Source organism: Neomonachus schauinslandi, chromosome 6, assembly GCF_002201575.2.
Source record: "Neomonachus schauinslandi chromosome 6, ASM220157v2, whole genome shotgun sequence".
NCBI lineage: Eukaryota > Metazoa > Chordata > Mammalia > Carnivora > Phocidae > Neomonachus > Neomonachus schauinslandi.
Genome location: NC_058408.1, coordinates 147,897,071 through 147,921,656, shown reverse-complemented (window position 1 = coordinate 147,921,656; position 24,586 = coordinate 147,897,071).

The following is a 24,586-nucleotide window of genomic DNA, read 5'->3' as shown; positions in this document are numbered from 1 at the left end:
CTTTCTTTTCAAGAGCTGGTTAGCATGACTGACACTTTTCAATAGAATTAAGATGTAATTCATATTTTTTTGCAAAAACACATTTGGTGTGTCTTTCAGACACATTTTAAATGACTAACATATTCCTGGTATCAAAATCAGACAGGGGCAGCTGAAGATAGGAAAACTAAAGGTCACTCATTCATGAACAAAAATGCAAAACTGAAAGAAAATATTAGTAAATAAATTACAACAGGGTATAAAATAGATTAAGAATGCAAAGGCCATTCACTTTTAAGAAATCTATTTGCGTAAATCATTACATTGAAAGATTAAGAGAAAGTCCTGTGATCATCTCAGGAGACATTAAGACATCCTACAAAATTTCAGATTTATTCTGGGTTTAAATAAAAAGAAATAACTCTTAGGAAATAGCTATAAAATAAAACTTTAAAAATGATATAGAATATATATTAGAATATAAAAATTAATATTTAAAGATGTTTAAATAAAGATATTTGGGCTAAAGTTAGGATTAAGACAATAATTCTTCTCTAAGAACCATTTTTCTACACTATGTGGGAACTTTAGCTAGTGCAATAGAACAAGAAAAGGGAAATTAAAGAAACAAGTACTGGAAATCATCAGTATTAATAGGTTATATCATTATTTATCTAGAAAATCCAAGGAACCAAATGAATAACTATTATAATCAACTTTAAATTTTAGTTTAAGTTCTAAATAGACACAAGATGAATATATAAAATTCAATTGCTTTCCTTTATTACAATGATAATCAGCTAGAAAATATAATGGAAACAGAGATCCCATTCACAATAGCAATGAAAAGTATAAAATTTGGAAAATGAATCTGACATATGCATCTTGGTTTAAAAAATCGACAAAGCTTTTCTCAAGGATAGTATATCCTAATTAAATAGAGACAGATCATGTTTTCAGATCAGGAAAGTCAATGTTTAAAAATGCCACTGCTCAAAATCTACTTAATGCAGTTTTTATCACAATCCCAACTTCCTTTTTAGTTCTGATTTGTTAGTTTTTCTAAAATTTAATAAATCAATGCTAAAATTTACCAAAATAAAATTTCAAGGATAACCAAGAACATCTTGAAAATGGTTTGACCTTATTAGGATAGGGTAGAGGAAAAAAGAAAACAGTGCATCCTTGTGGGGGAACTACTTAGTATCTTAACTGAAAATAAAAACTTAGAAATATGTTTCTGTGTAAGAGTTCTTGGAAAAATCCAATAACCATTTATTGAAGAGAAATGTTCAGTTAAAATTCTACATTAGCAGGGGAAAATAAAATGAATAGCAACTTGACTAAACAAAAACTTTAAAGGAGAAAGAGGAAACAATAATGAAAAATCAAAAGTATGCATGGACACAGAACAGACGCAAGAAAAAATTCTCAACATTACTCGGTATCAGGGAATATAAATCAAAACCATAATGAGATACCACCTCATATTGGTCAGAATGGCTAAAATGAACAACTCAGGAAACAACAGATGTTGGCGAGGATACAGAGAAAGAGGAACCGTCTTACACTCTAGGTGGAAATGCAAACTGGTGCAGCCACTCTGGAAAACAGTAAGGAGGTTCCTCAAAAAGTTAAAAATAGAGCTACCCTAAGACCTAGCAATTGCACTCCTAGGTATTTACCCAAAGGATACAAAAATAGTGATTTGAAGGGGCACACGCACCCCAATATTTGTAGCAACAATCTCCACAATAGCCAAACTATGGAAAGAGCCCAGATGTCCATCAACAGATGAATACATAAAGAAGATATGGTATATATATACACATATATATATATACAATGAAATATTACTCAGCCATTCAAAAGAATGAAATCTTGCCATTTGCAACAGCGTGGATGGAACTAGAGGGTTTTATGTTAAGCAAAATAAGTAGGTCAGAGAAAGACAAATACCATATGATTTCATTCATATGTGGCATTTAAGAAACAAAACAGGATGAACATAGGGGAAGGGGAAGAAAAATAAAATAAGATAAAAACTGAGGAGGCAAACCATAAGAGACTCTTAACTATAAGAAACAAACAGGGTTGCTGGAGGGGAGAGGGTGGGAGATGGGGTAATTGATGTAATGAACACTGGGTGTTATATGCAACTGATGAATCACTAAATTCTACCCCTGAAACAAACAAACAAACAAACAAAGCCAATTAGAGCACTAAAAATAAATAAATAAATAAGCAGGCATGGGCACAGAAGGATAAAAAAATAGATTTGTAAAGGCCATATTATTACACCAAAAAAATTAAATAAACACTGACCAAAAATCTTGTGAATTAAGAATCACAGTCCTAGTTAATCATTAGGTCAAATAAAAAATTAAAGGGAAGCCACAAGGCAAAAGAATGAAACCAGGCCACTATCTTACACCATACACTAAGATTAACTCAAAATAGATTACAGACTTGAATGTAAGATCTAAAACCATAAAATTCCTAGAAGAAAACATAGGCAGTTAGCTCTTTGACATTAGTCTCAGTGATGTATTTGTGGATCTGACTCCAATGGCCAGGAAAACAAAAGCAAAAATAAACAAGTGGGACTACATCAAACTAAAAAGCTTTTGCACAGCAAAGGTAACTATCATCAAAATGAAAAGGCATTTACTGAATGGGGAAAAAATACTTGCAAATCATATATCTGATAAGAGGTTAATACCAAAATATATAAAGAACTCATACAACTCCACAATAAAAAACACACCCAATTTGAAAATGAGCAGAGGATCTGAATAGACATTTTTTCCGAGGAAGACATACAGATGGCCAACAGGCACCAGAAAAGATATTCAAAATTACTAATTATTAAGGAACTGCAAATCAAAACCACAATGAGATATCACCTCACATCTGTCAGAAATGACTAGTATCAAAAAGACAAGAAATAAAATGTATTGAAGAAGATGTGGAGAAAAGGAACCTTCATGTGCTGTTGATGGGAATGCAAACTGGTTTAGCCACTGTGGAAGAGAGTATGGATGTTCTTCAAAACATTGAGAATAGATCTACCATATGATCTAGTGATTCCACTTCTGAGTATTTATCCAAAAAATTAAAAAAACACTAATTTGAACAGATATATGCATCCCCATGTTCACTACAGCATTATTTACAATAGCCAAGATACGGACAGAACCTAAATGTCCATCAATAGATGCATGGATAAAGAGGATGTGGTATATATACACAATGAAATACTACTCAGCCACAAGGAAGAATGAAATCTTGCCATTTGTGACAACATAGATGGGCCAGGAAGGTATTACTCAAGTGAAATAAGTCAGATGGAGAAAGAGAAATGCCATATGATTTCACTTATATGTGGAATCTAAAAACAAATAACAAACAAAACAATACTAAACAAACTCATAGATACAGAGAGCAGATGAGATGGTTACCAGAGGGGAAGGGGGTTGGGAGTTGGGCCAAATGGGTGAAGGGGGTCAACAGTATGGTGATGGATGGTAACTAGACTTTTGGGAGGGGATCACTTTGTAGTGCACACAGATGTCGAATTATCATGTTGTACACCTGAAACTTATATAATGTTAAATACCAATTTTACCTCAATAAAAAATAAATAAAATATAATCACTAAACCATGAACACATACAGAAAGAAAATTAAAGGGAAATAGCAAACCACTTGGAAAATAATGAAGAGGGGGTGCCTGGGTGGCTCAGTCAGTTAGGTGTCCAACTCTTGATTTCGGCTCAGGTTGTGATCTTGGGGTTGTCGGATTGAGCCTGGTGTCAGGCTCTGTGCTCAGCAGGGAGTCTGCTGGGGATTCTCTCTCTCCTTCTCCCTCTGCCCCTTCCCCCCATTCACGCTCTTTCTCTCTCTCTCTAAAATAATTAATAAAATCCTAAAAAAAAGAAAGAAAAAAATGAAGAGAACATTGTTATTCTAAAAACCTAGGGTGCACACCTAAAAGCTTTACAACATCTATAGATTCAAGTAGTTAGTCATCAAAGATGAAAATAAGGAAAAAACAAAAATTTTTAAAAGATAAAATATTAAAAATAAAGAAACCAGAAATTAGAAAGGAACTATAAAATAAATAAAAAGGTGGAAAGTGGGCATTTATTCATTTAAAGGACAAAATTAATGAAATAGAAAACCATAGTAACAAAGACAGTAGAAAGATAAATTAACCCAAAAGCTGTTTCTTTGGAAATAACACTTAAAAAGATAAATTCCTTTCAAGTTTGATAAAGGAAAAGAGAGCGAGGGCAAAAATATGCAGGATTAAGAATGAGAAGAGACAGAATTGCAGATAAAAGAGAACTTAGAAAAAACATGAGGGAGTATCACATGTAATACTATGGCAAACACTTCGAACATGTAGAAGGAAAAAAACCCAAATTAACTCTAAATTACCTAAATTGACCCAATAAAAAGTGGAAACCTTGAATAGACCAATTACCATAGAAAAAAACTGTAAAGCTGCTTAAAGATATGTCATTAAGAAACATACAGAACAAGGTGGGTTCACAGCTGAAATTTATTTAACTTTTAAAGATCAGATAAATAATCCCATTTACATAAACTATTCTAGGCCAGAGATAAAGAAATCTTCCCAATTAAATTTATGAAGTTTGCATACATTTAATACCAGAACCTGAAAAAGAGTTGCCAAAAGAACAACTATAGTCTGATTTAACTTACAAAAATCAATGTAAAAATTCTAAATAAATATTAGCCAATAGAACCCATCAATATATCAAACAAATAATAAATTTTTATCAAAAAGAGTTTTTTACAGGAAGGCAAGAGACATCCAACAATTCTACAATTATCAACATAATCCATTACATCAATAAATTAAAAGAGTAAAGGTATTTGATCAAATCAACAGATGCTACAAAGACCATCGATAAAAATGTGGTGGTAATCTTATTCCTAATGAAAATTTTTGTCAAACGGAAAAAGAAAAAATAATTTAATTTAGCAATTTGGTAACTATGTTATTTGTTTACTAAACTATTTTTTGACCCAATTATTTAATAGATTATTCACCAAAAATCAACAGGAAATATATCCTATAAGAGGAAAACTTAAAATAATTTCAACTAAGTTAGAAATTAGACAGCGATGCCTGCCATAGCTGTTATTAATAAGCACTGTCTTAAAGGTGATAGGACGGGTGTTGTGGGTTGAATTGTTGAATTGTGTACTGCCCATCCCCTGCAAAAGATGTCCTAACCGCCAGTACCTATAGTAGGACCTTATTTGGAAATAGAGTCTTTTCAGATGATCAAGTTAAAATGAGATCATTATGGTGGGCTCTGATCCAATATGACAGATGTCTTTATAAAGGGGGGAAGGCACAGGGAGAATGCCCTGTGAAGGTGAAGGCAGGGATTGCGGTGATTCGCCTGTTAGTCAAGGAATGCACCAAAGATGGCCAGCAAACCCCCAGAAGCTGGGGGAGAGGCACCGAACAGATCCTCCCTCAGTCTTCAGGAGGAGCCAGTCCTGATGCCTCCTTGATCTTGGACTTCTAGCTCCTAGAACTATGGGACAATACATTTCAGCCGCTTAAGCCTGTGGATTTATGCTACTTTGTCGTGGCAACCCTCACAATCTAATACAACAGGAAGATGAAATGACAGAGATAAACATGGGAAGGGAAGAGAATCACCTGTTTTAAAGAATGATATCATGGTACAGCCAGACAACCCAAAGGTATTCGATTTCTTTTAAGTTACTAGAATTAATATAATAACATGTAAAGTTGCTTAATACAAGACAAAGTCCCAAAAATTCAATAGCTTTCCTCCATTCTAAATTTGAACATGGTACTGGACAGACTCTGTTTGCCTTCCTGGTCCTCCCCCCTCTCCCTTCTCTGCCCTCTGGCTTCCAGCTGGGCTCTGCCCCTGGGCAGCACTGGCAGGAGGTGGGAGAGACAGGGCGTCTCCCTTTCTGCTGGACCGAGAATGGGCCCTGGCTGCCTCCTCTACCAGAGGCTCCTTTCGAGCTGTTCTTTCCTGCCACTGCAGCGCTCTCTCCAAGTCTGTAGAGTGCTCCCTGCCAACCCTCGCTGTCCCGCTGGGTCTGCCCTGGTATGCTTCTCCATCACTGTAGATTTCCCTTACTCATGTCCACCCCTTTACAAATACTTTCTTTTAAAATTCTGCTCAGAACCCCATTTGAGTATATTATGTGTCTCCTGCTGGGACATTGCCACAAGCACCAGAAGGAAAAACTGCTATTCACAATGGCAACAAAAGCCACAAATACTTAGACATGCGTTTAACCAAAGAGTATAGTCACCAAAAGAAGAAAACCAAAGACCCTAATTGAATGTATAAAACCAGATCTGAACAGATACTCTTCTTGGATTGGAAAACATCTCATAAAAAAGTCAATTCTCCCAAATTAATATGTAAAAGTAATCTAATTCTGATCAAAATCTCGAAGAGTTTTTCCAAATTGGGTGGAATGATATTGAAACTTGAAGAATAAGTGTGCTCAGAATAGCTAAGAAACTTATGAAACTTATGAAAAAGAACAGTGGGTGTACTTGTCTTATGAAATAACAGGTCTGCAATCAAGTCATTGTGGATCCAGGAAGAAACAAATGGATCAGTGAAACTGAATAGAGAATCCAAAATCAGATCCCAATAAATACAAAAGTATAATAAATGACAAAGTTTCATTTCAGTGGGACAAAGATTATTTAATCAATGGTGTCAGTACAAGGGCTATCTGAAAGAAAATATAATAATAGATATAGATATAATAGATCCCTATTTATATCACACTTAAAAATATAATCTACACGGACTAAAGATATAAATACAAAAAAAAAATACAACTCTAAAAATCTCGAGAAAATCTAGGGGTGTACACACACCATCTGGAGGCTGAAAAGTCCTTCTTAACCACCACTGGAAACTTAGAAGTTGTAGATTAAAAAAAAGAGAGAGACGTATATGACTAGATACAGTTTTTAAACACTAAGAAGACAAATTAGGCTCTGTACAAAGTCAATGGACAAAGGATAAATTTGGAAAAAAATATTTGTAATGAAGAATTTTGGAAAAAATACTTGTACAACTATTTATAATGTAAAATATTACAAAAACTATTGTAAAACTATTTGTAATGTTATTAGGTGCCAGTTTTGCCAATAGAGGCACTGGAGGGAAACCGAGGCAGAAAGGGGTCTTTGTTCTTAGTGCCAGTGTGTTCTCAGCATGTTCCTGCTGTGTACAGCGACCAGCAATGTGCAGGACACCCAATGGTGCCACCCCCAGTGAGTGTCCGTGGCACTACCTCTGAAGATGGCTTCCACGGAGCTCTGAGGTGTAGAGGTGGAGATCCTGCCAGCCGCACTGGCCCCTTGCTATCCCTCCCGAAAGCCAAGCCAAACATGCACCAGCCTTAGGGCCTTCACTGTCTGTCCCCTCTTCCTGTGACCCAATTCCATACTTCTTCAAGTCTCTGCTCCAATGTCACCTCTGAGATGTCTTTCCTGAGCACCCCATCTCAAATAGCACTGCCTGCTTCACCGCCTCTGTCAGTCTTGTCCCATTCTCTCCAGGTGCCCTCTGTCTCTCCACGTATCTGCTGTCCATCTACCTCTCTAGAAAGGAAGCTCCGGGAGCACAGGGACTTGACCTGCTCTGTTCACACTGTATACAGCTGCCAGCAACATTGCCTGCTATGCAGAAGGTGCTCAATAAATGTTTGTTAGATGAGTGAGGGAATCATTGCCCCTGACCTAGAAACAAGTTTAAATAACTCAACATTAATTCTCAGCATTGTTAGGAATGAGCATAAAAGGGTAGGCATACATTGTAAATTGTCATAGCCTTTTCTAAGATGCTATGTTCCCATTCCTAGGACTCTAATCCACAGAAATAAAAGCAGAAAGATATAAGACATATAAAGATGATATTCATGTGTGCATTATTTGTACAAAAAAAGGAAATTAAATTAAGCCCTATCAGTCGAATGATTGAATAGATTATGGCACATCCACATTATGAAATATTATGCAGCACTTGAAAATGAATTAAAATTATACCAGTTGTTTTTGGAGGGATTTCCATGAGGTTTTGTTGAGTTTTAAAAGCAAGATACAGAAATATGTGTACAATATGATCCTTTGTATGTATATTTAAAAATCTTAATAAAGTGAAATTATTAGTATTAAGAATATTAAGTTTGCTAACAACATAAAATGAGTACATACAATGCACTGAGGAATAATGCAAACATACCAAAGAAACAAAAGTAGGGCGCCTGGGTGGCTCAGTTGGTTAAGCGACTGCCTTCGGCTCAGGTCATGATCCTGGAGTCCCTAGATCGAGTCCCGCATCGGGCTCCCTGCTTGGCAGGGAGTCTGCTTCTCCCTCTGGCCCTCCCCCCTCTCATGTGCTCTCTCTCATTCTCTCTCTCTCAAATAAATAAATAAAATCTTTAAAATAAAAAAAATAAAAAAAAAGAAACAAAAGTAATTGTCTCACTTGAAAGATGTTATATCATTAATTATTCATACAGCTACACTGTTTACTTTCTTATAGAGTAACAAAATGATTATATAACACACCAGGAGTGTGGAAAAAATTCTAAGGTGGTGGAGGAGGGGTAGTGGTGACTCGGTGACTCAAAGATTTTCTTGAGGATATAAGCTATAACATAGTTTTAAGAGAAATGATAGTTTGAATCAAAAAGAAGATAGTAAATGGCAGGGTACCTGGGTGGCTCAGTCGGGTAAGTGTCTGACTTCAGCTCAGTTCATGATCTTGGGGTCCTGGGATTGAGCCCTGTGTCGGACTCCGCTCAGCGGGGAGTCTGCTTCTCTCTCTGCCCCTCCCCTCCCCACTCATTTTTTTCTCTCTCTGTCTCTCAAACAAACAAATAAATAAATCTTAAAAAAAAAAAGAAGATAGTAAATGGCTAGCAAATCTTCTTGCCAAAAAGCTTTTACTCATTGAGCACACCAGGCTCCAAGGCTCATGTACATGAGTTCCATGAGCCAGGAGAATTTATACTACAAGTTCTATAAATCAAGATGATAGGCCCATTCATAATGGTGTAATTAAATAATTCGCATCATTATTATATCATTTCTCAAAAAAGATCACATTGATGCAACTACTAAAGAATTATATTCAGTGTCATATGATACATTCATTTGGACGGATTGCTAGCTTGAAAACTTCTGCAATATAGTGATCCCTAATAAACAGAAAGAATATAAAATTAACAAAGAAAATCAAGGGCAGATAATCCAAGATGGTGGAGGAGTAGGAGTCCTTAGTTTCATCTGGTCCCAGGAATTCAGCTAGATAACTATCAAATTATTCTGAGCACCTGAGAACTCAACCAGAGATCTAAGAAAAGAACAGCTGCAATTCTACAAATAGAAAAGCAACTATTTTCTTTTATTTTTTTTTCAAGATTTTATTTATTTATTTGAGAGAGAGAGAAAGAGAGCAAGCATGAGTGGGGTGGAGGGGCAGAGGGAGAGGGAGAAGCAGATTCCCCACTAAGCAAGGAGCCTGACACAGGGCTCTATCCCAGGACCCTGAGATCGTGACCTGAGCTGAAGACAGACGCTTAACTGACTGAGCTACCCAGATGCCCCCAAAAGAAACCACTTTCTGCAAGAATGACAAGATGGAAAACTCACCTCAAAAAAGAGAACAAGAGGCAGTATTGACTGCCAGGGACCTAATCAGTGTAGAAATAAGTAAGATGTTGGAACTAGAGTTCATAATAATGATTATAAAGATACTAGCTATGCTTTGAAAAAAGCACAGACGATACTAGAGAATCCCCTTCTGGAGAAATAAAAGAACTAAAATCTAATCAAGTCGAAATAAAAAAGGCTATTAATGAGATGCAATAAAATTGGAGGCTCTAACTGCTAGGATAAATGAGGCAGAAGGGAGAATTAGTGATATAGAAGACAAAATGATGGAGAATAAAGAAGCTGAGAAAAAGATAAACAACTACTGGATCATAAGGCGAGAATTCAAGCGATAAGTGATACCATAAAGGGAAACAATATAGAATAATTGGGATCCCAGAAAAAGAAGAAAGAGAGAGGGGGGCAGAAGGTATATCAGAGCAAATTATAGTGGAGAACTTCCCTAATCTGGGGAAGTAAACAGACATTCAGGCCCAGGAGGCACAGAGAATCCCCCTCAAAATCAATAAAAATAGGCCAACACCCCAACATATAATAGTGAAACTTGCAAATCTCAGGGACAAAGAGAAAATCCTGAAAGCAGTGTGGGACAAGAGGTCTGTAATCTACAAGGGTAGAGACATTAGACTGGCAGCAGACCTATCCACAAAGACCTGGCAAGCCAGAAAGGATTGGCATGATATATTCAGGGTGCTAAATGAGAAAAATATGCAGCCAAGAATACTTATCCAGCTAGGCTGTCATTCAAAATGGAAGGAGAAATAAAAAGCTTCCAGGGCAAACAGAAACTAAAAGAATTTGTGATCACTAAACCAGCCCTGCAAGAAATATTAAAAGGGATCCTTTAAGTGAAGAGAGAGCCCAAAAGTAACAGACCAGGAAGGAACAGAGACAATATACAGAAAAGTGACTTTACAAGTAACACAATGGCACTAAATTCATATCTTTCAATGGTTACTCTGAATGTAAATAGGCTAAATTCCCCAATCAAAAGACACAGGGTATCAGACTGGATAAAAAAGCAAGATCCAGGGCGCCTGGGTGGCTCAGTTGGTTAAGCGACTGCCTTCGGCTCAGGTCATGATCCTGGAGTCCCGGGATCGAGTCCCGCATCGGGCTCCCTGCTCAGCAGGGAGCCTGCTTCTCCCTCTGACCCTCCCCCTCTCATGCTCTATCTCATTCTCTCTCAAATAAATAAATAAAATCTTTAAAAAAAAAAAAAAAAAAAAAAAAGCAAGATCCATCAATATGTTGTCTGCAAGCGACTCATTTTAGACCCAAAGACACCTCCAGATTGAAAGTGAAGGGGTACAAAACAATTTATCATACTAATGGACATCAAAAGAAAGCTGGGGTGGCAATCCTTATATTGGACAAATTAGATTTTAAAACAAAGACTGTAATAAGAGATAAGGAAGGACACTATATCATAATTAAAGGATCTATCCAACAAGAAGATCTAACAATTGTAAATATTTATGCCCCTGACATGGGAGCAGCCAATTATATAAACCAATTAATAACATAATTAAAGAAACACATTGATAGTAATACAATAATAGTAGGGGACTTGAACACCCCACTCACTGCAGTGGACAGATCATCTAAGCAGATCAACAAGGAAACAAGGGCTCTGAATGACACATAGGACCAGATGGACTTCACAGATATATTCAGAACATTGCATTCTAAAACAACAGAATATATATACATTCTTCACCAGTGCACATGGAACATTCTCCAGAATAGATCACACACTGGGTCACAAATCAGGTCTCAATCGGTACCATAAGATTGGGATCATTGCCTATGTATTTTCAGACCACAGTGCTTTGAAACTGGAACTCAGTCACGAGAGGAAAGTTGGAAAGAACTCAAATACATGGAGGCTAAAGAGCATCCTACTAAAGAATGAATGGGTCAACCAGGAAATTAAAGAAGAATTAAAAAAATTCACGGAAACAAATGAAAATGAAAACACAACTGTTCAAAAGCTTTGGGATGCAGCAAAGGCGGCCCTAAGAGGAAGGTATATAGCAATACAAGCCTTTCTCAAGAAACAAGAAAGGTCTCAAATACGCAACCTAACCCTACACCTAAAGGAGCTAGAGATAGAACAGCAAATAAAGCCTAAACCCATCAGGAGAAGAGATTTAATAAAGATTAGAGCAGATATCAATGAAACAGAAACCAAAAGAACAGTAGAACAGATCAACGAAACGAGGAGCTGGTCCTTTGAAAGAATTAATAAGATTGATAAACTCCTGGCCAGACTTATCAAAAAGAAAAGAGAAGGGACCCCAATAAATAAAATCATGAATGAAAGAGGAGAGATCACAACCAACACCAAAGAAATATAAACAATTATAAGAACATATTACAAGCAACTATATGCCAACAAATTAGGCAATCTGGCAAAGCTGGATGCATTCCTAAAGACGTATAAACTACCAAAACTGAACCAGAAGGAATAGAAAACCTGAACAGACCCATAACCAGCAAGGAAATTGAAGCAATAATCAAAAATCTCCCCCAAAACAAGAGTCTGGGGCCAGATGGCTTCCCAGGGAAATTCTACCAAACATTTAAAGAAGAATTAATACCTATTCTTCTGAAGCTGTTTCAAAAAATAGTTCCAAACTAATTTTATGAGGCCACCATTACCTTGATCCCAAAACCAGACAAAGATCCCACTAAAAAGGAGAATTACAGACCAATATCCCTGATGTACATGGATGCCAAAATTCTCACCAAGATACTAGCCAATAGGATCCAACAGTACCTTAAAAGGATTATTCACCATGACCAAGTGGGTTTTATTCCTGGGCTGCAAGGGTGGTTCAACATCCACAAACCAATCAATGTGATACATCTCATTAACAAAAGAAAGGACAAGAACCATATGATCCTCTCAATTGATGGAGAAAAAGCATTTGACAAAGTACAGCATCCTTTCTTGATTAAAACTCTCCACAGTACAGCGATAGAGGGAATATACCTCACTATCATAAAAGCCATATACGAAAAGTCCATAGCGAATATCATTCTCAATGGGGAAAAACTGAGAGCTTTTCCCCTAAGGTCAGGAACACAGCAGGGATGTCCACCATCACCACTAGAATCCTAGCCTCAGCAATCACACAACAAAAAAGAAATAAAAGGCATCTGAATCGGCAAAGAAGAAATTAAACTCTCACTCTTTGCAGATGACATGATACTCTTTGTGGAAAATCCAAAAGACTCCACCCCAAAACTGCTAGAACTCATACAGGAATTCAGCAAAGTGACAGGATATAAAATCGGTGCACAGAAATCAGTTGCATTTCTATACACTAACAATGAGACAGAAGAAAGAGAAATTAGGGAGTCGATCCCATTTACAATTGAGCCAAAAACCATAAGATACCTAGGAATAAACCTAACCAAAGAGACAAAGCATCTGTATTCATAAAGCTATGAAACACTCATGAAAGAAATTGAGGAAGACACAAAGAAATGGGAAAACATTCCATGCACATGGATTGGAAGAACCAATTTTGTTAAAATATCTATGTCTATACCTAGAGCAATCTATACATTCAATGCAATCCCTATCAAAATACCATCAACTTTTTTCACAGAGCTGTTAACAAATAATCCTAAAATTTGTATGGAGCCAGAAAAGACCCTGAATAGCCAAAGGAATGTTGAAAAAGAAAACCAAAGCTGGTGGCATCACAATTCTGGACTTTAAGCTCTATTACAAAGCTGTAATCATCAAGACAGTATGGTACTGGCACAAAAGCAGACACATAGATCAATGGAACAGAATACAGAGCCCAGAAATGGACCCTCAACTCTATGGTCAACTAATCTTCGACAAAGCAGGAAAGAATATCCAATGGAAAAAGACAAAAGGAGCTACCTTCAACAAATGGTGTTGGAAAAATTGGACAGCCACATGCAGAAGAACAAAACTTGACCATTTCCTTACACCACACAAAAATAGACTCAAAATGATTGAAAGACCTAAATGTGAGACAGGAGTCCATCAAAATCCTAAAGGAGAACACAGGCAGCAACCTCTACGACCTCAGCTGCAGCAACTTCTTCCTAGAAACATCGCCAAAGGCAAGGGAAGCAAGGGCAAAAACAAACTATTGGGACTTCAACAAGATAAAAAGCTTTTGCACAGCAAAGGAAACAGTCGACAAAATCAAAAGACAACGGACAGAATGGGAGAAGATATTTGCAAATATCTTATCAGATAATTAAGGGCTAGTATCCAAAATCTATAAAGAACTTATCAAACTCAACACCCAAAGAACAAATAATCCAATCAAGAAATGGGCAGAAGACATGAACAGACATTTCTTCAAAGAAGATATACAAAGGCCAACAGACACATGAAAAAATGCTCAACATCACTCAGCATCAGGAAAATACAAATCAAAACCACGATTGGATACCACCTCACACCAGTCAGAATAGCTAAAATAAACAAGTCAGGAAACAACAGATATTGGTGAGGATGTGGAGAAAGAGGAACCCTCTTACACTGGTGTTGGGAAAGCAAGCTGGTGCGGCCACTCTGGAAAACAGTATGGAGGTTCCTCAAAAAGTTGAAAATAGAGCTACACTATGATGTAGCAATTCACTACTAGGTATTTACCCCAAAGATACAAATGTAGTGATCTGAAGGGGCACCTGCACCCCAATGTTTATAGCAGCAATGTCCACAATAGCCAAACTATGGAAAGAGCCCAGATGTCCATCAACAGATGAATGGATAAAGAAGATGTGTTATATATATATACAATGGAATACTACTCAGCCATCAAAAAAATAAAATCTTGCCATTTGCAACAACGTGGATGGAACTAGAGGGTATTAGGCTAAGCGAAATAAGTCAATCAGAGAAAGACAATTATCATATGATCTCACTCATATGTGGAATTTAAGAAACAAAACAGGATCATAGGGGAAGAGAGGAAAAATTAAACAAGACATAATCAGAGAGGGAGACAAACCATAAGAGACTCTTAATCATAGCAAATAAACTGAGGGTTGCTGGACAGAAGGGGGTGGGGGAATGGGGTAACTGGGTGATGGGCATTAAGGAGGGCATGTGATGTAATGAGCATTGGGTATTATATAAGACTGATGAATCACTGACATCTACCTCTGAAATTAATAATACATAATATGTTAATTAATTGAGTTAAAAAAATAAAAATAAAGGATTTTATACCTCCCTGGAAGGAGCCCTCCACCCTTTCACACATGATAGGTAGATGACAAAAACCTGATTGGGTGACAGGCGCATGGAGGGTTAATCTGATTAAAACAGAGCCAACAGGCCCCTAAAACCCCTAGACTTAGAAACTCTAGTGGCAACCCTCTAGGGTCCCCTTCATCTTCGGGAGCTTTGTACTATCACTCAACGAAGTTTGCTGCCCACCAAAAAAACTAACCAAACAAACAAAAACAAAAACAAAATCAAGTATCTGTTTGTAGAAATTGAATTATTTGTATGGTCAATTATTCCTAAAGTTTCCAAACTCCATTTTTTTCCTGAACACGTGTATTTGAGAATGTTGATTGTGCAAATCCTGACAAGGCTAACCATGGCCGATTTCATCATGATAGCCAATGTTCATTGAAGTGAGAAGTAATTAACTGCTTTAAAAAACAAACTCAAACTATGGGAAAATTACAACTATGGTACAAGGAATTTTTATGAACCATTTCAGAGAAAGTTGCCTACATGATGCCCCAACATTCCCAAATATTTAGTATGTATTTTGTATTCCTACAAACAAGGATGTTCTCCAGCATAAATAAAATTCAACCAAAAAATGAGGAAATTAACATTGATATACCAGTACTATCTGACCCTCCATCCTTGTTCAAGGATGTAATGTTTTTACAGCAAAAGGATCCAGTTCAGAATCACATGTTGAGCTTAGTTGTCATTTCTCTTTAATCTCTTTCCTGATCATCATGACCTTGACCCTTCAAAGATGACAGGCCAGTTATTTTGTGAAATTTCCCTCATATCAGGGTTTGTTATCTTTTTGGGATTAGATTCACGCTATGTATCTGGGGCAAGAATACCACAGATATGACGCTGTATTCTTCTTTGGGATGCTATCAGGTGGCATACAATCTCAATTTGTCCCCTTACTGATACTACGTATTTTAAGGTGGAATCTGCCGGGTTTCTCCACTGTCAGCTCTCTTTTTCTATTTGTAATTAATAAGTATTTTGTGGGGAGATATTTTGAGACTATGTAAACATCCTATTCCTCACCATATTTTCAATTTACTCATTCATTTATATCAGTGTGGCCTTCATGGTTTCCTATTTTATTCAATGGGTTATAATTCATTACTAAAATTACTTAGTTTGATACTCAAATTGTACCCAGTTCAGCCAGTAAGAGCCCCTTCACTATGGTTCCTGCGTCCCTTCGGCATGTCCTCCCCATTCTTCAAGCACGTTTTTACTTTGGGGCACAAAAACAAATTTCAAATTCATTTTGTACTTTCTTTGTGCCAGCCATAGAATCAGACATTTCTCCAAGGATCCCTGGTTTCTTTTAGGAAAGAATGGTACTTAGGAAGCAGTATCTGTGTGCTGTATGTGCTCAATGCAATTGAGGTGTCCCCATGTGTTCACACCGGTACTCACAGCGGTTTAGCTTCTTCTATTTCATAATTGTAACTCCTTTCTCAGACAATGAGAACCCTAGCTCCCATTATCCTTAATGTAAGTGTTTATTTAATCAGAGTCCAATGTCAACGCCCTCCTCATTCACACAGGCTCTGACTTTCTTCACCAGCCTCCTTAGTTTTCCCCCAATCTCCCCACCATGACGATGCCCTTCTTTCCCCACCCCAAAATCCTGCACTGGGCAGCTACCCTCCCCAAAGCATGGACACCATAATCACACCAGTCAGGTGCAAACTCTGGGCCACTACAGCTCCACCGATTCCATGACAGATGCCTATATTGCTCAAATCCGTTGACCAGCTCTTGCACTGGATTTCCATCTACCTCTTTACCAGTTTATACTGCCCTAGTAAGATACTGTAATCTAAGTGGACTTTCTGGGGGCTCAGAGTCTCAGAAAGTGGGGGGGGGCAGGTCTAGTGGAGCCTCCTAATACGGTCTGCGGAAGACAGTCCACTCTGCTGCTGCACCTGACCTGCCCTACCGAGAGCTGTCACCCAGCCTCAGACAGAACGCAAATGTGAGGAATCAGCTGTCTACATGCGCTGGGAAGTCAGCACTAAGGGCGTTTGCAACCTTCAAAACCCTCTCCGTTGTAAATCCTGACTTTCCCCAAGCCATCCTTTCTTAAGCTCAGCTCAAGACAGAAATTCCAGGGTATAGCTGTCATCTGCACCACGAAATGGAACCCTACTCTCTGTCCTCCGCCACCCTCCCTGCTGTCTTACTTGTGAGCCATTTAGAGACTAGGGAACAGAGAAGGAAAGGCCTCTATGGACGAGTTTGCTTGACTACAGATCTAATATTTAAAATGTGGCTAAAGCTACTATGGTCTTTTGCCATTAAATGCCTGAAGGTGAAACTGAGTGAACTTAATGTATCTAGGAGAGTAATTAGAGACAATTTTAATTGCCAGATCATCCCATGTAAATTAGAAATTGTTAAAAGCAGAGTCATGCTCATAAACATTTAACATTTTATACCAATTTTTATTTTATACCTGTAATAAAAATGATTTAACTGTGTTGTCTTCTATTTGAAAGGTTTGGAAATGCCTGTGCTTGGACTATTACATTTTTGGCTCTCTGACACTTATTCAGAAGGATGTCATTTCTCAGTTTGCTTTTTCTTACATTTCAACAATAATGATATGGTTAGGAGAAAAACTTGCCACGCTCTGGGAACTTAAATAACTGTGAGAACATTCCAGTCACAGGTTTGGATTTGTTCATATGAGGTGTAAGTTTGTCATAAGTCTTTACACGTTTCTGTTTCTCAGGAGTCATCTTTTATTTTGATAACAGTCACACAAGTTCCATCTCCAGAGGCTTCCAGGGAGAAGCTCTAGTCTTCCTGTTGTGTCTGAGGTCTCAGCTATATAGAACATTCTAGCAACTCCAACGCGGGGCCCTGAGATCATCTAGGTGTGATTGAGAACCCAGCCAAATTATGTACTGATACTACAGGGCATTTCCCCCTTTGTTTTTTGGTTTTTTAAAAGATTTTACTTATTTATTTGACAGAGAGAGACACAGCGAGAGAGGGAACACAAGCAGGGGGAGTGGGAGAGGGAGAAGCAGACTCCCCGTGGAGCAGGGAGCCCGATGCGGGGCTCGATCCCAGGACCCCGGGATCATGACCTGAGCCGAAGGCAGATGCTTAATGACTGAGCCACCCAGGCGCCCCTCCCTCTTTAACAAATTTTTTTTAAGTTCCTCCAATCCAGATCATTTAAATTTTTTGTTTTATTTTTGTCTATTTGTGTCAGCTGTAAAACTGTTTAACCCGGCTGGCTGTGAGGGGAAGCAAGCGCCTGGAGCTCAGCCACCAGCAATGCTGAAGTATTTTCCAGCTCCCTTAGGAACCCGCCTAACTAGAGGAAGTAAGAGAAAATGGTTCTTCATGCTTCCTCAGCTCAAGGTGGGATGCCTGCCCTCAGCCTCTGCATATCTCAACTCAAAGGGCCTTCAAGGTCCGTCTGGGTGCAGGCTCCTCCTTGAAGACACCTCTGATGACCAGAGCCGGACGCAACCCTCCCCTCTTCTGAAGAACTGCTGTCCTTCCGGTGCCTTCGGAGTGACCCTCACCAATTTGAACAAACCGTGATGACAACCCCTGTGCTTGGTGCCAACTTCTGATGTCTCTGGGTAACTCTTAAGTTCTTTGAAGGCAGGTACTGCATGGCATTCAGCTCCTGATCTCTTGCTGTGCGTCAGCAGCACATGAACAGTTGTTGAATGAAGGAAGGAGAGAATCCCGTGTTCTGGAGAGGAAAACCTACGTACAATGGAGCTATTGTGTGGGCAACTGGTCTGCGTCCTTCGTATCTTAAGAGTGAGGAGCCTGAGCTAATGGAGAGGAGAATGTCTAGGCCGGCAAGGATATTCTTAGATTCTCCTGAAGTCCCTTTAGCTTGAAGATGCCCCTGAAAAATGAGAGAAGTGTTCTCTGCTTCATAGTCTGGACTCAGGACTGGGATGTGAAATGTTCAGATAAAAGCCCAAATCTTTAATGAGAAAAAAAAAAAAGCCACCGTTGTTTCCTGAAGACAGAACAGAACCAGGACGAGAAGCAACAGAACGACGAGAGAGGGGGGAGGGCCTTGGACGCAGCCCCGACTGGCCGACGCACTGACCTGTACAACGTCAACGACGCATGCACCCGATGAGGGGCTCGGGCCCTGCGGCTGTGCCCGGCGTCCTGGCCCTGCTCTGTGGCAGTCTGACTCACTGTGGTCACGGGGCATCTTTGTCTCTGCTCCCAATTGTGTGGAGTGGTTCTCGGGCCTCCACTTCACAGAGCCCGCTTTGGACGTTCTCCAGCGACTCTGCTCGCTGCTTACAAAGAACTGGGCTGAGAGGGCAAATTGGGACCAGAGAAGTTTTTTTGGAACTTCTTTTGGCGACAAGCCTAAAAGGCCATTAAACCTAAAAGCCATGTAATTTTTCTGCTGGGCAGAGAATGGAGTAAGGGTCTGGTTCTACTTACGAAGTAAGATTCCTGCTTTTGTGGGAGGTTTGTGGTAGAGACAATGCATTTTGTGTTTTTAGTTTAAAAATGATTTCCTCTGCTCTGCTAGGTGAATAAATAATTGTGCTCCATTATGACGGAAATAGTCATTTTGTTCACATAAGAAAGCCTCTGACATCTTGGAAACAACAGACAATAAAGCATCCGTGCTGGGTATCAGTAAGTCTTAACTTTTCCAAGTGTGTATCTTTGAGAAATGTTAAAGAATAAAGACATCTGGTAAAGGTCAAATTCATGTTCTTATTTAAGGCCTCTGTTCATTTGACATTTTGGTTGAGGAAAGACAGTTTCTCTGCTACTCGGAGAGGAAGTAAAAGTTGTCTAATGGCAGATGTAATGCCGCTGTTAAACAAAACCCCAATATTAATTTCCTCTCTGTTCTAAATCACTGGGTGTCGGTGGGACAGCTTAGTCTCTGCCAGATGAAGGAAGACAAACAGTGAAGAAAATAAAACATTTCCCTCTCCATGAAAAGACAAACACAAAAACTATACTCAGTGAAACATTTTTGACAGACGTCTTCAGTTTTGACACACGTACAGAAATACGCAACCTGAAAAATGGGGTTGGAGAAAAAAGGAAACGAAATGTTGGCAGAACATCCTACAGATCTCACATTTTGTGCTGACTTGGAGGAAGAGTGTTTGACAGAGACACCCGTGAGTTTGGACAGCTTGACTTAATTGCTGCTATACAAACGGCAGTCACTTAGACTAGTTGAAGACCTTAGAGAGAAAAGTCATTGTCAAAAAGAACCTCAAATTGGTTTCTACGTCTCCTCCTCCAGCCACTGAATCGCTGGTACAGGGTTATTAAGGTGTCTGGAAGTCCTGGCCAGTTGGATTGCTATGCTGAGACACTCTCCGCTGGGCCTGCCTGGGGTCAGGTCTGGAAGTCCTGACCTCTGACGGCCTCTGGGCACAGGCCAGCATCACTCCACCTGCCCACCTACAGACACGGTCAGTCCCAGCATCCCCCACACCAAATCCTCCCCGCCTCTCCATCAGCCGGGGAGCAATCATGCTTCTGCTGAGTTTAACTCATCTTCCTCTTACAGACGGTGTTTAAGACTGGCTGGCAAAGATCAATGCCTCTCCTGCGTGCTTTAGACCAAAGAGGAAATGAGCAGAGATGTATTTAGTTTACTGCAGCTCCATCTTTGTACAACTTCGTCTTCCCCACCTTGACCCACGGCAGTTGCCTCATTTGGACCATGGCTGGCATTAGTGGATTGAATTCTATTTAAGAAAAATCACCTGCCCAACTGCCTGCTCCTTGACATGATTATTCCAGCTGAGATACTCTGTTACTCACAGGGCACTTATTGCAAAATCTTTACTCTCTTTTTATTGTATTTACTACACTTTCAAGTTGCCAGAAAAATTCTTTCATATAAGGACATTGGTGTATCTTTTTTTAAACAAGAATGATCTAAAAATTTATTTAAATATTTATGGAAAGAGTAAAGGAGGAAATGATTGTTGCAAAAGTAATGCCTTTCAATATAATTTTCAAAAATTCGGGTTATCACAACATTTTAAGAGTATATGCTCTGCACATGTTGTTGAAAGAGGGGTTTTTTTTCTTCATGAAAGAAGGGAAAAAAACAGAAAGAGTCCAGAATTCAGGGTTTTAATAAGCAAGTACTTGAAAGTTGTGAGCATCACTATGTATTGAGAGGGGAAAGGGGCAGGGAATGAAATGCTTGCCTCAGCTATAGAGAGAAGAGAATCAATGCTTTTGGAGTTTTGCCTGAAAGGGTCACCTGTACTCACTGTCACTATGGAAATTGTCTTCCATCAGGGTGCGAGGATCCGGGTTGCCACCACAAAGGACACCTTTGTAGAAGATTCTTCATGTTTTATTTTATTGGGATTTCTGAGAAGCACACATTTTGATGAACTCCATATACTATTTTCTGACTATTAATCACTAAATATGTCAGGATTGATGACATGAGAGAGCCCTCCTCCTTTCCCCCAACATCTCTCTCTCTTTTAAAAATTCACAGGTAAAGTCCTCATACTGTGATAGCCCATGGCTGTTTCTGTCTTAAGAAAATGCTGGAACAGAGGTGGGAGCTGGCCTACCCAGGGTGTATTTCAAGAAGATCATGATTTCTGACCTTAGAGAAGCACTTCATAAGAGGCAGAGAACACATTTGGAATGCTCTCTAAGGTTTCTCTACCTCTAACATGCCCAAATTCATTGTGTAATTTATTGTTGTTTGCTATTTGGATACCCTTCACTGAATGGTGAGCAAAAGAGGCAATTTTTTATTATTTTTTTTTTCAGTAAGTCAATAATAGAAAAAAATTCCTGTGCATTCTAACCTATTTGGTCTCCCACAATGCCCTTTAATTTGAAAGAAAATGAAGAATCATTATAGAAATTCACCAAAAAAAAATTTAATGCAAAATGAGCAGAGCTGTTTTGTTTCTGCTAGTGGTGCAATATTTTCTCATGGTTATGTTCTTGAAACATGAATCTGTGATAGTTTAAGAGCTGAATACATAATTTAATACTGCCCAAGGCCAGCATTAGCTAAAGCAGATGGTTGTGAAAGATGCATGTCTTTATTGGAGGGCTGAGCTGCCCTAATTCGGTCCATTTCACTCTGCCTCCCTTTCGGTGCTCTCTTCTGCAGTGATGGAGCCTGAGAATGCCCCCCTTAAAGGTACCCCAGGAGGGCTCATTACACACGACATAAAGCCGCCCAAAATGCCAAAGCTGGTTGCCTTTTAGGGTTGTTTTATGTATCCAGCTGTTGACGTGTCATTGAATCCCTGGATCTCACAATGGGAAGATTCTCAGAAGGTTACTGGTTCTCTTGATGCCTGGATCCTCTACAATATCCCAGCAGTGATAGGAGACTTTCAGAGCCATACATTTGTTCTGTGACAACATAATCCTCACAAGGAAGCAGTTTGACGGTGGTGACCAAGAGCAGCAATTTTGGAATCCTAACTCAACTCTGTCCTCACTGTGTAACCCTGAGCTAGTTAATATAACTTCTCTGAGTCTGTTTTCTCAAGACATTTACCTTACATGGTTGTTTTGAGACTCCAATGAGATAATGCTTATAAAATCCTTACCATGGTGTCTGGAATACTGGAAGGACTGGCTAAGTGGAAGCCATAACTATAGTTTAATTTTTAGTCAATGTCCTTTTCCCTGGAATTTTCCCCCTGGATTCCAGTTGTGCCCCTGGAGCTAGCTTGCTGCACAAAGCAAACCTAACCTCTCTCCCACATACCTGTCATCCCAATATTTGAAACGTTCATCCTTTTCACCTCTTTTCCCTCCCTCCTTTGGATTCTTCATTACAATCACCCAAATTACTCTCATCTCTCTGTCCACTGTTCTCGCTCATCCCTGGGTTTTGCACAGGTTCTTTCTCTTAGCCTTGGCTTCTTTCTCCATCACTCCGCCCACTTTTGGCTTCATCAAATCCAATTCAAGCTTCAGGTCTCAACTAAGATGTCCCTTCTGCAATAAGCCTCCCCTGATCCCTGATATATTTCCCAGTACCAACTGCCCCTTACTTCCCCAAGCACTACTTCAGATTTGTAGGAAGAAGATATAAGGGAAAAAATCAGGCAGAGGTGGAGGAAAAGAAGCATATGCATCATTACTTGGAATTGAGCTATGCTGCAGCAACATGGAGACTGAATTAAAGTCCCTAACTGAAGATAATACTTATAATGATTCTCTATCTCTGGAGGCTGTGACTTTACCTCTCAGTGGCTAAAAGTGTTGGTCTCCATGAGGCAGTGTGGGTGTCATCTTCATTTCTAATCTGTAGAGACTGGCAGTGTCTGGCACATAGTTTGCTGCTCACTAGGTATTTCTGAAACATGTCAGTAGACTTCTTTTCTGAGAGCTTTCACATCCCTTTTCTGATGTGCCCATCTTAACAAAACTGGGAAACCCTCATAGCTTTTTTACTGTCAACCCTCTTTGCAGAGGAATCAACTGAGAACTAAGGAGTACTGGCTCATGAGTGACAAATCAAATCCTAGATATTCACAGTCCTAGTCCAAAGGTCCTGCCATGACATGAATGTCTCTCCCTTTCCTTCCCCATTGCAGATGGACGGCTATAGACCTGTGGCTCAATAAACAAAAAGTTAAACTGAGTAAATAAATGTCTACATAGACTCTTTCTCTCGTGAAGGGAGGAAGGATTATACCCACCATCTTTATTTCACACAGAGGGTAAACACAGGAAGGCAGCTCTCTGGTATCATGAAATGATAAAAGCTCAGGTGTAGTTTGTACCAACCCAGTTTAGCCTAATTCTGGACCTTACTCAAGTATTATATGGCCACCTGAAAAACCAAAGCTTGATTTTCACACAGTATCTGATATTGGTTACACCAGCTAGTGCCAGCTATGTCCTCCTCTTAGCTGGGATGGTCCCATTATTCAGTGGGTCTTCTAGGAAACAAAAAAAGCAGGAGGCTTTTTAAAAAAACTTTTTAAAAATTTATTTGAGAGAGAGAGAGCACATGTGTGCATGCACTCGAACAAGGGGGGGGCAGAGGGGGAGGGACAAAGGGGGAGGGAGAGGGATAAGCAGACTCTGCACTGAGGGTGGAGCCCAATGTGGGGCTTGGTCCCACGACCTTGAGATCACAACCTGAGCCGAAATCAAGAGTCCTTCCACTCAGCTGCTCAACTGACTGAGCCACCCAGGCACCTCCCTTTTTTGTTCTGAAGACACCTTGCCCAGCCCCATTGCAATAGGTGAAGGTTTTCTTACAAAACCTGCCTTGAAATTAAGAATGGGTCTTCATCTTCCTTTGTCTTCTGGAAAGACTTGAGCCTGAGCTGATCCTGAATACTAAGTGCCTAGAATCAGCTGAAGAGAATTTTGACCAGGGCCAGAGAAACAATTGTTTGTTCCTTCTTGCTCTCCCATCTCTGGGCTTTCCCTCAGATGTATTAAGCCCAAGCCAGCAACAACCCTGACCAAATGACAGGCTAAAGCCCACAGTTGTCCTGTGATAGTTTTGAGATCCAACTAATAAACCATCATGAAGCTGGCGTAAGGAGAAGCTGGGAGATGGGCATAAATTGACTGCAGGCCTAGTAGGGAGACTGACTGAACTGTTGAGCCCAGACTCA